Consider the following 12,181-nt stretch of genomic DNA (forward strand, 5'->3'; position numbering starts at 1 on the left):
CAGTCACTCTTAGAGATTTCACTAGTTTGAGCCATTCCTCCAATGAGTAATTGTTGAGGAGATTAATTGTGAATCTTGAGAATCTTCCAACTTTGATGTTTACAAAATTTCCATCATTTAAAACCCTGCTCAACCCCCTTGCCTTGAGTTCATTAAATCTCTGTTCAAACATCTCAATTTTCTTGGCATATTTTCTCTCCCTTTCTTCCTTCTCAGCCTTTTTCCTAGCACGCCTTATGTTCCTTTCTCTCAACCTTTCATCCAATACAACCTTCATCATCCTTATACTCGAGTCCTTAGTCTTCATCAAACTAATCACCTTCTTCAATTCTATAGTTGAAAATGTCTCTATTACTTCTCTATTCAGCAAAATGAAGGAGTTATCCTTGTAGTAGATCCTGACTTCTCCCAAAGAAATAACACAAACTTTGACTATCTCATTAGCTAGTTGTTGGTGATAATCATCATATGTTATGCTTCTTGAAACTGGTAGAAAGTCATCCTGATTGAAACGATTCCAGATGGAACCATCATCAGCCTGAATTTTTCTTGGTTTTCTTCCTGTATTCTTGAAGTGTGTTTTGGTTGGAGATTTGAATGAAGGTGGATTTGATATTTTCTTTAAGGAGACTTGGCCGGCAGTTATAGGTATCTTGAGTATGGATTTAACAGTTGGCTTGTATAGGTACTTGGGTTTTTGAGTTTGGATTGATTAAGTGTTTTTTTGGCTAGGTTTGTGGGTTTGAGTTTGGTGCGCTTGTGATTTTTGAGTTTCTTGGATATATTGTTGTTTTGTTATCCCTTCTCCATCCTTGCTCCTTCTTTTTCCATCATCCCTTCCCTTCTTTTCTTCCTTCTCCTTTTTCTAGTCATCGACTTTGCTACCGGTTGCTTTGCTAGATCGACTTGGATTTGAGCCAGAATATTTATGTTCATCTTTCTTCTACTCATCATCATCTAAGTCATATTTAGTATTGACTTGAGCTCTAAGAAATATGGTTTCAGCATTCTTCAAATATCTACCCAAAATATTGGCCATCTCTTCATCTTCAACATTCTTGATCTTTTTGGTCTTCAAATCAGTCTCTAGAGTCAAGATCAGTCTCAAATTTCCCATGACACAGTGCTCAGGGATCGTGAAGTGCTTGCATTTTTGGTAGATGAACAGATGTAAGCCACTCCCTTGCTAGGTTGAAGGTAAGCTTCTGAAAATGCAGTTATTTGACCCTTTTGAGCTCATTTAGCAAGAGAGTGTCCTCTGAATCACCCTGTTGACTTTGTTGATTAGGATGTCCAGCTCAGATGCTCTTTTAGATTGGGGATAAGAAAGAGACACTTGCATACACTGGTCCACTCCTGAGTCATTGATATTTATAACAATTTTCTTTTCTCTAAAGCTTCATTGATCACCATTATCACCCTCAGAAAATTAATATTTTTATCCAAAGCCTTCTTATAGGTGAAATGATTATTGTTGAGAGAGATTCTGAGAGCCTTGGAAAGTTCATCAAATTCTTTGTCAAGAAAGGTCCCCCAGCTGCTTTCAGAAGTCTGTCCGTTCCAACATCAACATCGTCTTTCTTTTGAATTGTAGCTTGACTGGATGTTATTATCATGTATTGTGGCTTCAAACTCTTGTTTATCTTACAAGGAACTGGCACTTGAATGTGTTATACTTGCCTCCTCATTGACTGAATCATTGGCAACTGGACTCCTAGCTTCAATTGACAAAACAATGTCAGCTAGGGTTATGAGAGGAGTTATTTCTACTTGAGTAACCTCCAATTGAATTAGCGAGGATTTGAGTAGCTCCCCCTCAAGAGGACTACCCTCAAACCTAGCAGTTTATGAAGATTGTGGTGCACATGAAGGTGCTAAGGTAACATGCACAGGGTTTTCAATAAAAACTGATGAAACCCCTGTGTTTGTGATGGTGTCATCGAGGTATACCTCAACATGTAGCCTCTCACCATCTAAATGTTATTTCAAAGTGGTGATCACAGTTTCTTGAACTGTGTCACTTAATTTTGGCAAGACTTGAGAAGTAGATTCAAGCATTTCATTAAAAGAAGAAGAAATTTGGGAAATAAGAGTAGAGATTTCAGAATTTATTTTTGGCAACTCCCCCTGAATGGATGAGGGAGTTACAACAGATGTGCTCTCATTGTGTGTGCCATTCAAATTACTTCTTTCAACCCCTTGAGATTGCTCAAGAGGTGGTGCAGACTCTATACAGAATGCAGTGGGGAGACTACTTTGTTCAATAGTGACACCTTGTTGAGAAGGTGCCCCTAGAATCTATTCGTGCCCCTTTGTTATAACTACATCTTTTTTAGAAGATGCAGATGTGGCTATTTGAGTGGTCAACTCAACCTTCCTAGACTTCTTTGGCTTTCTGACCAAGTTTGCCTCAATAATTGTTTGGTCCTCACCACTCTCAGAAATAGTAATCATTGGCGTTTGATTTCTCTTCTTTTACTAACTCCACCCTATTGAGAGGATGAAGTAGTTGGTTCCCTATTTTTTTTAAGGTTTTGAAGAAGTGGTTTCAGTTGTGAAAGGCCCCTATTGATTATCCTGTTTTTGTACTTCTACAGGTGCAGGAGCCACTACTGTACTAGAGATTGCACTAGTCCTCATGTCAGGCATATGATGAGGGTAGGTCATAAATTTCTCCAACATGAAGTTAGTAACATTTAGATCTACCCTCATTTGATTCTTTGTAATAATTGACCCAAATTAGATTTTGGACACCTGTTTATAATTGTATATTTTCCTTCTATATATATTATTTCAAGTAAATGAATGTCTGCAACTTTATAGTTTAAAGTAGACATTATGAACATAGGGAAGAAAATTTCCCTACCTCTACTTACCAATGACATTATAAGCCTGGTGCTGAGTTCTTCCAGGATCAATAGACCAACATTGATGGGCTTGTTGAATGCCATGGAGAACACTAGCTTCTGTACAACACTGGATATATTGTCATACCCAGTCTTCCTGCATGTTAATGCTCTCACAATGGAGTCAAAGAGAAAAGACCATTCCCTTCTTAGATGCTTCTTGTTCAGGCTAGCAAGGTTGATCTTCTCACCGTAGTTTATGAAATCCATAAACTCATCCAACTCATGTGTTGTTGGTACCTCCACCATGCCATCTGTAGGAATTACTAAAGCTTTGTTGACATTATTGGCATCAAACTCCACATGCTTACCCTGAATTGAGCAATTAACCACCAAAAAAACTGCATGGTTCTCATGCACAACAATATTCACCACAGCTGAGTTCCAAAACTCGTTTAGCACATCGAAGTAGAGAACTGATAAGTGGCATTTTATGAACGCCTTATAATGACTTGAATTGATGTCTTGAAGTCATGTATTCTGTGTATTTGATGCGTTTTTCTAGTGTTTTTGTATTTCAGGATGTAACTTGCGTATGTAGGAAGAATTCATCGAAATAAGCCTAGGGAAGTGCTTGGCATTGGTTGTGGGAAGTTAGGAGCATAATTTAGCAAAATCAGGAGCAGAATGCAGGATTTTCCAGAAGGTGCTGGGGCGCCCGCCTAGGAAGCTGGGGCGCCCGCCTGGGATCGGGGCGGCCGCCCAGGAAGCTGGGGCGGCCGCCCGGGGACGTAAAATTAAATATTGATTTTTACAATTCTTATTCTGATGGACTTCTGAGACGGCTGGTTCTTGTGGGCTGCTATATAAGTAGTTTTTAGAGACGTTTCACAGTGTGTGGTATTAAGCAAGGAGCAAGGAGAGAAGGAAGAAGACCGTTTTAGCACATCGCAACGAAGAAGATGAAGCATACGTTTTCTTGTGATTCTTTTATTCGTTGTAACAGTGGATGCTAGTTTTCTTTACTTTGAACCTTATTACTCTTGTGACGTACTCTGGTTTTTAATAAGTATTTTTATTAGTTTATATTGTGTGTTATTATCAGGTTTTCATATGAACCCATGGTGACGATGAGTTCTATCGTGGGCTAATCGTGATCACGGGGTCGTAGCGGATTTATTATGGATTTCTTTAGTTAATTGTGTGATGCCTTGGTGTGTGATGATTGTATGATATCTAGCATAGGTTGCGCTTATTCATCTTATGTGCGTCGTGAACATATAAGATAGTGTGTCAATCTCTTGTGAAGTGACAATGAATCTTGAGATTTAGAACTTGCCATGCTAGCATAGGTTCATATATGTGTATGCATGATTAGTGGGTAACTCTAACCGTTTTACTTGCCCTGTGTAATCATAATGGATAACTTGCGCTTAAATCGTTATGTTGTCAAATTCTGTAGACATATAGGGTCTCAACATAATTGATGCCTATTCAACTTCTATCTTAATTGTGGATGTTTGGTAGAATGGTAATTGTACAACGAAAATTGGCTTTTATCAGTTTCGTATTGTTCGATTAATATCATCACCGTTACATGCTAAGGGTAATAACAATAACTATTGAAGGAAGTAATAATGAAGTTATGATCTCATGTGTGTTTGATATTGTTAATTCAAGTGTTAATTAAGTGTTTTTATCTCGTAGTTAATTATAGTTAATAATTAGTTAATCAACTTACAGAGTCATTGTCTTGACATTGAGAAGTAATCATATATTGGGGAGTGAGTGTTAATTAAATATAATAATTCTGAGTCTCTGTGGGAACGAACTAGAAATTATTCTATATTACTTGCGAACATGTATACTTGCGTGAATTATTAGCGCGTGTTTTGTGCCTAACAAGTTTTTGGCGCCGCTGCCGGGGACTCGGCATATTTGTTTAGTTTATGTACTTGCCATCAATGGTCATTAGGACTCATTGATTATGACGTGTTACTTATTGTTTCCGATTGTGTTTCAGGTACTCTAGAGAGCGTTTATGCAAACACGTTCTCGTACTCGCAAGAGAACTCTAGATATGGCTGAGAAGACAGACTCAGTTCTTGATATTCCGGAGAAGATAGATTTTGAAGATTCGGATAAAGAGAGTGAGCAGAAAGAACCGATAATGATGGGTGATCGTATAGTTCCAGCAGCAGATCCAACTCTTATGGACTTTTCTCGGCCTAAAATTGATGGCATTCAGTCAAGCATCCTTCATCCGGCTATTCAGGCTAATACTTTTGAAATCAAGCCGGGCACTATTCAGATGGTGCAGAATTCTGTTTCTTTCGGAGGTGCTGCGACTGAAGACCCCAACATGCATATTAGGAATTTTGTCGAGATTTGTAGTACTTTCAAATATAATGGTATTACTGATGAGGCTATCAAGCTGAGGCTTTTCCCATTCTCTCTGAGGGATAAAGCTAAGGACTAGTTACATTCTGAACCAGCTGGGTCCATCACTACTTGGAAAGATCTTGCGCAAAAGTTTCTGGTGAAGTTTTATCCAATGGCCAAGACTACAGCTATGAGGAGTGCTCTTACTCAGTTTGCGCAACAACCAACAGAATCTATGTGTGAAGCTTGGGAGTGTTATAAAGAGATGTTAAGAAAGTGTCCACATCATGGTATGCCTGACTGGATGGTGATCACTGGTTTCTATAATGGTTTGGGGGCCCAATCTCGACCCATGCTCGATGCAGCAGCTGGAGGCACCTTGTGGGCCAAAAGCTATACTGAAGCCTATAATCTTATTGAAACTATGGCTGCAAACGAGCATCAAAACCCAACTCAAAGGATGATACCTGGGAAGGTAGCAGGTATTTTGGAAGTTAATGCGGCCACAGCTATTGCAGCGCAGCTTCAAGCGCTGTCTATGAAGGTCGATTCTTTAGCCAACTATGGAGTCAATCAGATAGCTATGGTCTGTGAGCTTTGTGCAGGCTCTCATGCTACGGATCAGTGTTCTCTAGTTAATAAATCTGTTCAGTATGTGAACAATTATCAGCGAACGCAGCAGCCTGTGCTAGCTACTTATCATCCTAATAACAGAAATCATCCCAATTTCAGCTGGAGCAATAGTCATAATACTGTTCAGCAACCATATCAACAAGGTGTAAATAAATAGTTTAATCCACCTGGATTCACGCAACCTCAGCAATATGCTCAAAGGCAATCATATCCTCAACAAGGAGGTGCTGCTCAACCTTCTAGCGCTGATTTTGAGGAGCTAAAGCTGTTGTGCAAAAGTCAGGTTGTTTCAATCAAGACCTTGGAAAATCAAATTGGTCAAATAGCCAATGTCGTGCTCAATCGTCAACATGGCACACTTCTTAGCGATACTGAAATGCCAGGTAGGAAGGAAGCTAAAAAGCAAGTCAAAGCTATTACCTTAAGGTCCAGAAAAGTTGCTAATGCTGAAAAAGCAAAAGATGAAGGAGCTAAAATTGTAGATGAAGAAGAGAAGCAAAAGGAAAAAGAGGCGGAACTAAGGAAGACTACTGTTTAACACACTCTGCCTGAGGGTAATACAGGGAAGAAACAACTCTATCCTCCACCACCTTTTCCTAAGAGATTGCAAAAACAAAAGCTGGATAAGCAATTTGGTAAGTTTCTGGAGGTGTTCAAGAAACTTCACATCAACATACCTTTTGTTGAGGCTCTGGAGCAAATTCCTAGCTATGCAAAATTCATGAAGAGTATTCTTTCAAGGAAGGTGAAACTGTATGACCTTGATACAGTTGCTCTAACGGAAGAGTGCAGTGTTGTGCTGCAACAAAAATTACCTCCAAAGCTTAAAGATCCAGGTAGCTTCACCATTCCTTGCACTATTGGCAAGTTGTCTTTCAACAAGTGCTTGTGCAATTTGGGAGCAAGCATCAATCTGATGCCATTGTCTATCTTCAAAAAGTTGAATTTGCCTGATCCAAAGCCCACCTACATGTCTCTACAATTGGTTGATCGTTCTATTACATACCCACGAGGCATCGTGGAAGACGTGTTAGTAAAGGTGGATAAGCTCTTCTTCCCTGCAGACTTTGTCATTCTGGATTTCGAGGAAGATAAGAAGATTCCCATAATCCTGGGAAGACCTTTCTTGGTAACAGGCCATACCTTGATAGATGTGCAGAAAGGTGAACTTACTATGAGGGTGCAGGATCAGGATGTGACATTCAATGTATTCAAGGCAATGAAATTCCCTACAGAAGACGATGAGTGCTTAAAGGTGGATTTGATTGATTCTGCGGTAATTTCAGAACTTGATCATGTGCTAATATCTGATGCCTTAGAGAAAGCCTTAGTGGGGGAATTTGACAGTGAAGATGAGGAAGGCAATGAGCAACTACAATATCTAAATGCTTCTCCTTGGAGGCGAAAGCTAGACATACCATTTGAATCTCTTGGTAATACTGATCTCAAGAATGCTGAGGGAAAACTCAAACCATCTATTAAGGAAGCACCTACTTTGGAGCTTAAACCATTGCCTGAACACTTGAGGTATGCTTTTTTAGGTGATGCATCTACTTTGCCAGTTATTATTGCATCTGACCTTTCAGGTAGTAAGGAGGACAAGCTCTTGAGGATCTTGAGAGAATTCAAATTGGCCATCGGATGGACTATAGCATATATAAAAGATATCAACCCTTCGTACTGCATGCATAAAATTCTATTAGAGGAAGGTAGCAAGCCGACTATTGAGCAACAACGAAGACTTAATCCTATCATGAAAGAAGGGGTGAAGAAAGAAATTCTGAAGTGGCTAGATGCAGGAATCATATATCCTATATCTGACAGTTCTTGGGTGACCCCCGTGCAATATGTACCAAAGAAATGAGGTATAACTGTGGTAGCAAATAACAAGAATGAGCTCATCCCCACTCGAACAGTCACAGGATGGAGGGTATGCTTGGCTTACAGAAAGTTGAACAAAGCCACGAGGAAGGATCACTTCCCTCTTCCATTTATTGATCGGATGCTTGGCAGGTTGGCTGGTCATGAGTATTATTGTCTTCTGGATGGCTATTCGGGGTATAATCATATTTGCATTGCACCGGAAGATCAAGAAAAGACTACCTTCACTTGTCCATTTGGCACGTTTGCTTTTCGCAGAGTTTTGTTTGGCTTATGTGGTGCACCTGCCACTTTTCAGAGATGCATCATGGCTATATTCTCTGATATAACAATGTCGAAGTGTTCATGGATGACTTCTCCGTCTTTGGACATTCGTTTGATGAATGTTTGAATAATCTTCGTTCGGTGCTCAAAAGGTGTGTGGAAACTAATTTGGTGCTCAATTGGGAAAAATATCACTTTATGGTGTGTGAAGGCATTATTCTTGGGCATAAAGTCTCTAGCAAGGGCCTTGAGGTGGATAAAGCCAAGGTGGGACTCATTGAAAATCTTCCACCACCTATTTCTGTGAAAGGAATCTGTAGTTTTCTTAGTCATGCGGGTTTTTATCGGTGTTTCATCAAGGACTTCTCGAAGATATCTAAGCCGTTGTGCAACTTGCTCGAGAAAGATGTGCCTTTCAAATTTGATGATGAATGTTTGGCGGCATTCGAGACTCTCAGGAAGAGTTTGATAACTGCACCAGTTATTACGGCACCTGATTGGACAGAACTTCTTGAGATGATGTGTGATGCGAGTGATTATACAGTGGGAGCAGTTCTTGGGCAGTGCAAGAATAATCTTTTTCATGTGGTCTACTATGCTAGTAAAACGCTTAATGGAGCTCAAATGAACTACACCACTACTGAGAAGGAGCTTTTGACTATAGTCTTTGATTTCAAAAAATTTCGATCTTATCTGCTTGGGACAAAGGTGACAGTATTCACTGATCACGGCGTCATCCGCTATCTAGTCTCAAAGAAGGATTCGAAGCCTAGACTTATTCATTGGGTGCTCTTGCTACAGGAATTTGAGTTAGAGATCAAGGATAGAAAAGGTATTGAGAATCAAGTAGCTGACCATCTCTCTAGATTGGAGAATCCCGATTCTACTTCACATGATAAGACATTGATCAACGAATCTTTTCCGGATGAGCAGTTGTTCGCAGTTCAGGAGGAAGAACCATGGTTCACAGACATTGTGAACTATCTTGTCAGCAATATAATGCCTCCTAATATGAATGCAACTTAAAAGAAGAAGTTTCTGCATGAGGTGAAGTGGTATATGGGGGATGAACCATATTTTTTTAGACAAGGAGCTGACCAGATCATCAGGAGATGTATCCCATTCTGTGAGATGGAGGGGATATTACGAGACTGCCATTCCACAGTTTATGATGGACATTATGGTGGTGAAAAGACAGCAGCTCGTATTCTGCAAGCAGGTTTTTTCTGGCCTATATTGTTTAAGGATGCACATCAGTTCGTTTTAAGATATGATCGTTGCCAAAGAGTTGGTAATCTTACTAGAAAGGATGATATGCCTTTAAATGTGATGCTTGAAGTCGAGGTCTTTGATGTTTGGGGAATTGATTTCATGGGACCATTTATCTCGTCTTGCAATAATCAGTACATCTTGCTGGTAGTCGATTATATCTCGAAATGGGTAGACGTCAAGGCTCTGCCGATGAATGATGCAAAGGTAGTGTTGAATTTATTCATAAGCAGATATTCACAAGGTTTAGAATACCACGAGTAATCATAAGTGATAAGGGGTCGCATTTCTGCAACCGTAAGTTCAATTCTATGATGCAGCGCTACAATGTGAATCATCGTATTGCTACTGCCTATCATCCACAAACTAATGGTCAAGATGAAGTGTCTAATAGAGAGATCAAGCGCATTCTAGAGAAAGTTGTTTGTCCGTCAAGGAAAGATTGGTCTTTAAAGCCCGATGAAGCTGTTTGGGCATATAGAACATCATACAAGACTCCACTTGGGATGTCCCCGTTTTAACTTGTCTATGGTAAGGGATGTCATTTACTTGCGGAGCTAGAGTATAAGGCTTATTGGGCATTGAAGAAATTGAACCTTGATCTAGATGCAGTTGGAAAGAAGCGAATGCTTCAATTAAATGAACTTGTTGAATTTCGACTTCAAGCGTACGAGAACAACAAAATGTACAAGGAAAAAGTAAAAAGGTGGCATGAAAGGAAGCTATCTCCTAAGTCATTTGTGTCGGGGCAACAAGTTCTTCTATTCAACTCTCGTCTCCGACTTTTTCCTGGAAAGTTGAAATCAAGGTGGTCTGGACCTTTTATCGTCAAAACTGTGTTTCCATATGGAGCGGTGGAGATTTTTGAGAACGATCAGGGCCAAGCATTCAAGGTTAATGGTCAGAGACTGAAGCATTATTATGAGGACACGACAAACCGGGAAGTGGTTAGTGTCGTTTTATTGTCAACTTGATCGAACTCCTCTACGTCAAGCTAATGACGTAAAAGAAGCGCTTCTTGGGAGGCAACCCAAGACTTGAGACTTTAGGAACCTTTAGAAGTTATTACCATATCCAAAAAACCAAAAAAAATCAGAAAATTTGGGCAAGAATTTTTTTTTTCCAAAAACCCCTGGGTCGCCCGCCTGGAATTCCCGGGCTACCGCCCGGAGTCTGGGGCGCCCGCCTAGAAAGCCTGGGCGGCCGCTCGGAACTCTTCTGTCAGAAATTTTTTCCAGCCTTATAAAAAACCAAAAAAATCAGAAAACCCAAAATAAAATAAATACCCACAACAAACAACCCACAACCCACGATTTCTTGCCCACAACCCCACTCCTATTCTAATTCTAAACCTAAATTCCACCCTATATATACATACATTCTCCCATATACACTCCCATATACTTATAACTTAAAAACTCTCCCCTACACTCAAAACACAACTCTAAACACTTTTTCTCAGTTTCAATGGCACCTAAGAGATCTCGAACTATTGATAGCAACAGCACCGTTCCTACTGCTGATTCTTCGAGGAAAACTGTTGCGAGACCCCGTTTGATGGATAGGGCTGCTGATGAGGAGTATACTAGGCTTTTGACTAAGCAAATTCTGAAGGAGAAGGGATTTTTACCATCGGGGAGGGATGGTGATTTATTACCAATGATTGCGGAGAAAGGGTGGATTTCTTTTTGCGAGTCGCCGGAGGCGGTTCCAATGAGTGTGGTTCGCGAGTTTTATGCGAACGCAAAGGCAGACAAAAATGGGTTTACTGTTGTTCGTGGGCTTACTGTTGATTATCATCCCGCGGCGATTCGTCGTGTGATTGGACAGCGATAACGGAAGCCCGAGGAGGAGAATTGGAATGAGAAGACCCCCGAGGATTTTGATTTGGATTTGATTGTTGCTACCCTCTGTCAGCCAGACACAGTGTGGAAGTTTAAGATGGGATCTAACGAGTATCATTCTTTTCCGGCTGTTACGATGAACATGTATGCCCGTGCATGGAATGCCTTTAGTTGTGCTAATATTTTACCTACTTCGCATGCACATGAGGTTACAGTTGAGCGAGCCAGGTTGTTATGGGGGATTTTGAATGAGGAGTATTATGTGGACCTTGGTGAGTTCATTTACCAAGGGATTTTGAAGTTTTTGAGGGGGAGGACACACAGCAACATCCCGTATGCATCTACTGTCACGAGGCTGTGCAGAGCAGTTGGAGTTCATTGGCCTTCTTATGAGCAGCTGCAGATGTCGGCCGATCCTATTGACTCAGCTGCAGAGTTCATTGGACGGGTGGAGAGCCCGAAGAACATGGTTTGGGATATCGTCTTCCAGGAGGACGACCAGCAGCCGGTGCTACTATGGCTAGGCCCAGTCAGGCTCGTGATGAGGCAGGCTCTTCTAGAGCCCAGGAAGTGCAGGTTCAGAGATGGTTGATGCCCAGTATAGGAGGCTATCAAGGAGGATGGATGCGATGTATGAGTCGCAGAGTAGGTTTGCTCAGGAGCTCACCCTCGCACTTGGGACTGCTTTCAGAGGCCTTGAAGCTGACATCCAGTGGCCCATTTTTGGTGAGGACTCTGCTTATCCGCCTCCTGATACTCCACCCTCTGAGGGTGATGATGATGATTTCTCTGAGTAGGTATACCCTTTGTTCCTTTCTACTACCTTCACTGGGGACAGCGGAGATTTTAAGTTTGGGGTGGTAGTTAAGGAGCATATTTGTGTGTGTGTCATGTAGTTGCATATTCATGATAGTTTAGTTCATATATTTGCATATAGTTGCATATTTTTGCCATATATAGTTTTATTTATTTATTTTATTTGATAGCTTTATTTATCATATCATCTAGCTCATGTATATACCATGATCCCTTTTGCGTTGCTTTACCAATTGATTTATGATA

The 12,181-nt window shown here is 40.6% G+C and overlaps 1 non-coding gene across 1 annotated transcript; it reads right to left on the reverse strand.

Annotated features, from left to right (window-relative positions):
* Positions 1–5,415: 5,415 nt before the first annotated feature.
* On the reverse strand, positions 5,416–5,522 carry LOC141688186 (small nucleolar RNA R71). The gene has a single exon (XR_012561646.1). It is a non-coding gene; the product is annotated as a small nucleolar RNA R71 (small nucleolar RNA).
* Positions 5,523–12,181: the final 6,659 nt, after the last annotated feature.

Source organism: Apium graveolens, chromosome 9, assembly GCF_009905375.1.
Source record: "Apium graveolens cultivar Ventura chromosome 9, ASM990537v1, whole genome shotgun sequence".
Classification (NCBI taxonomy): Eukaryota; Viridiplantae; Streptophyta; class Magnoliopsida; order Apiales; family Apiaceae; genus Apium; species Apium graveolens.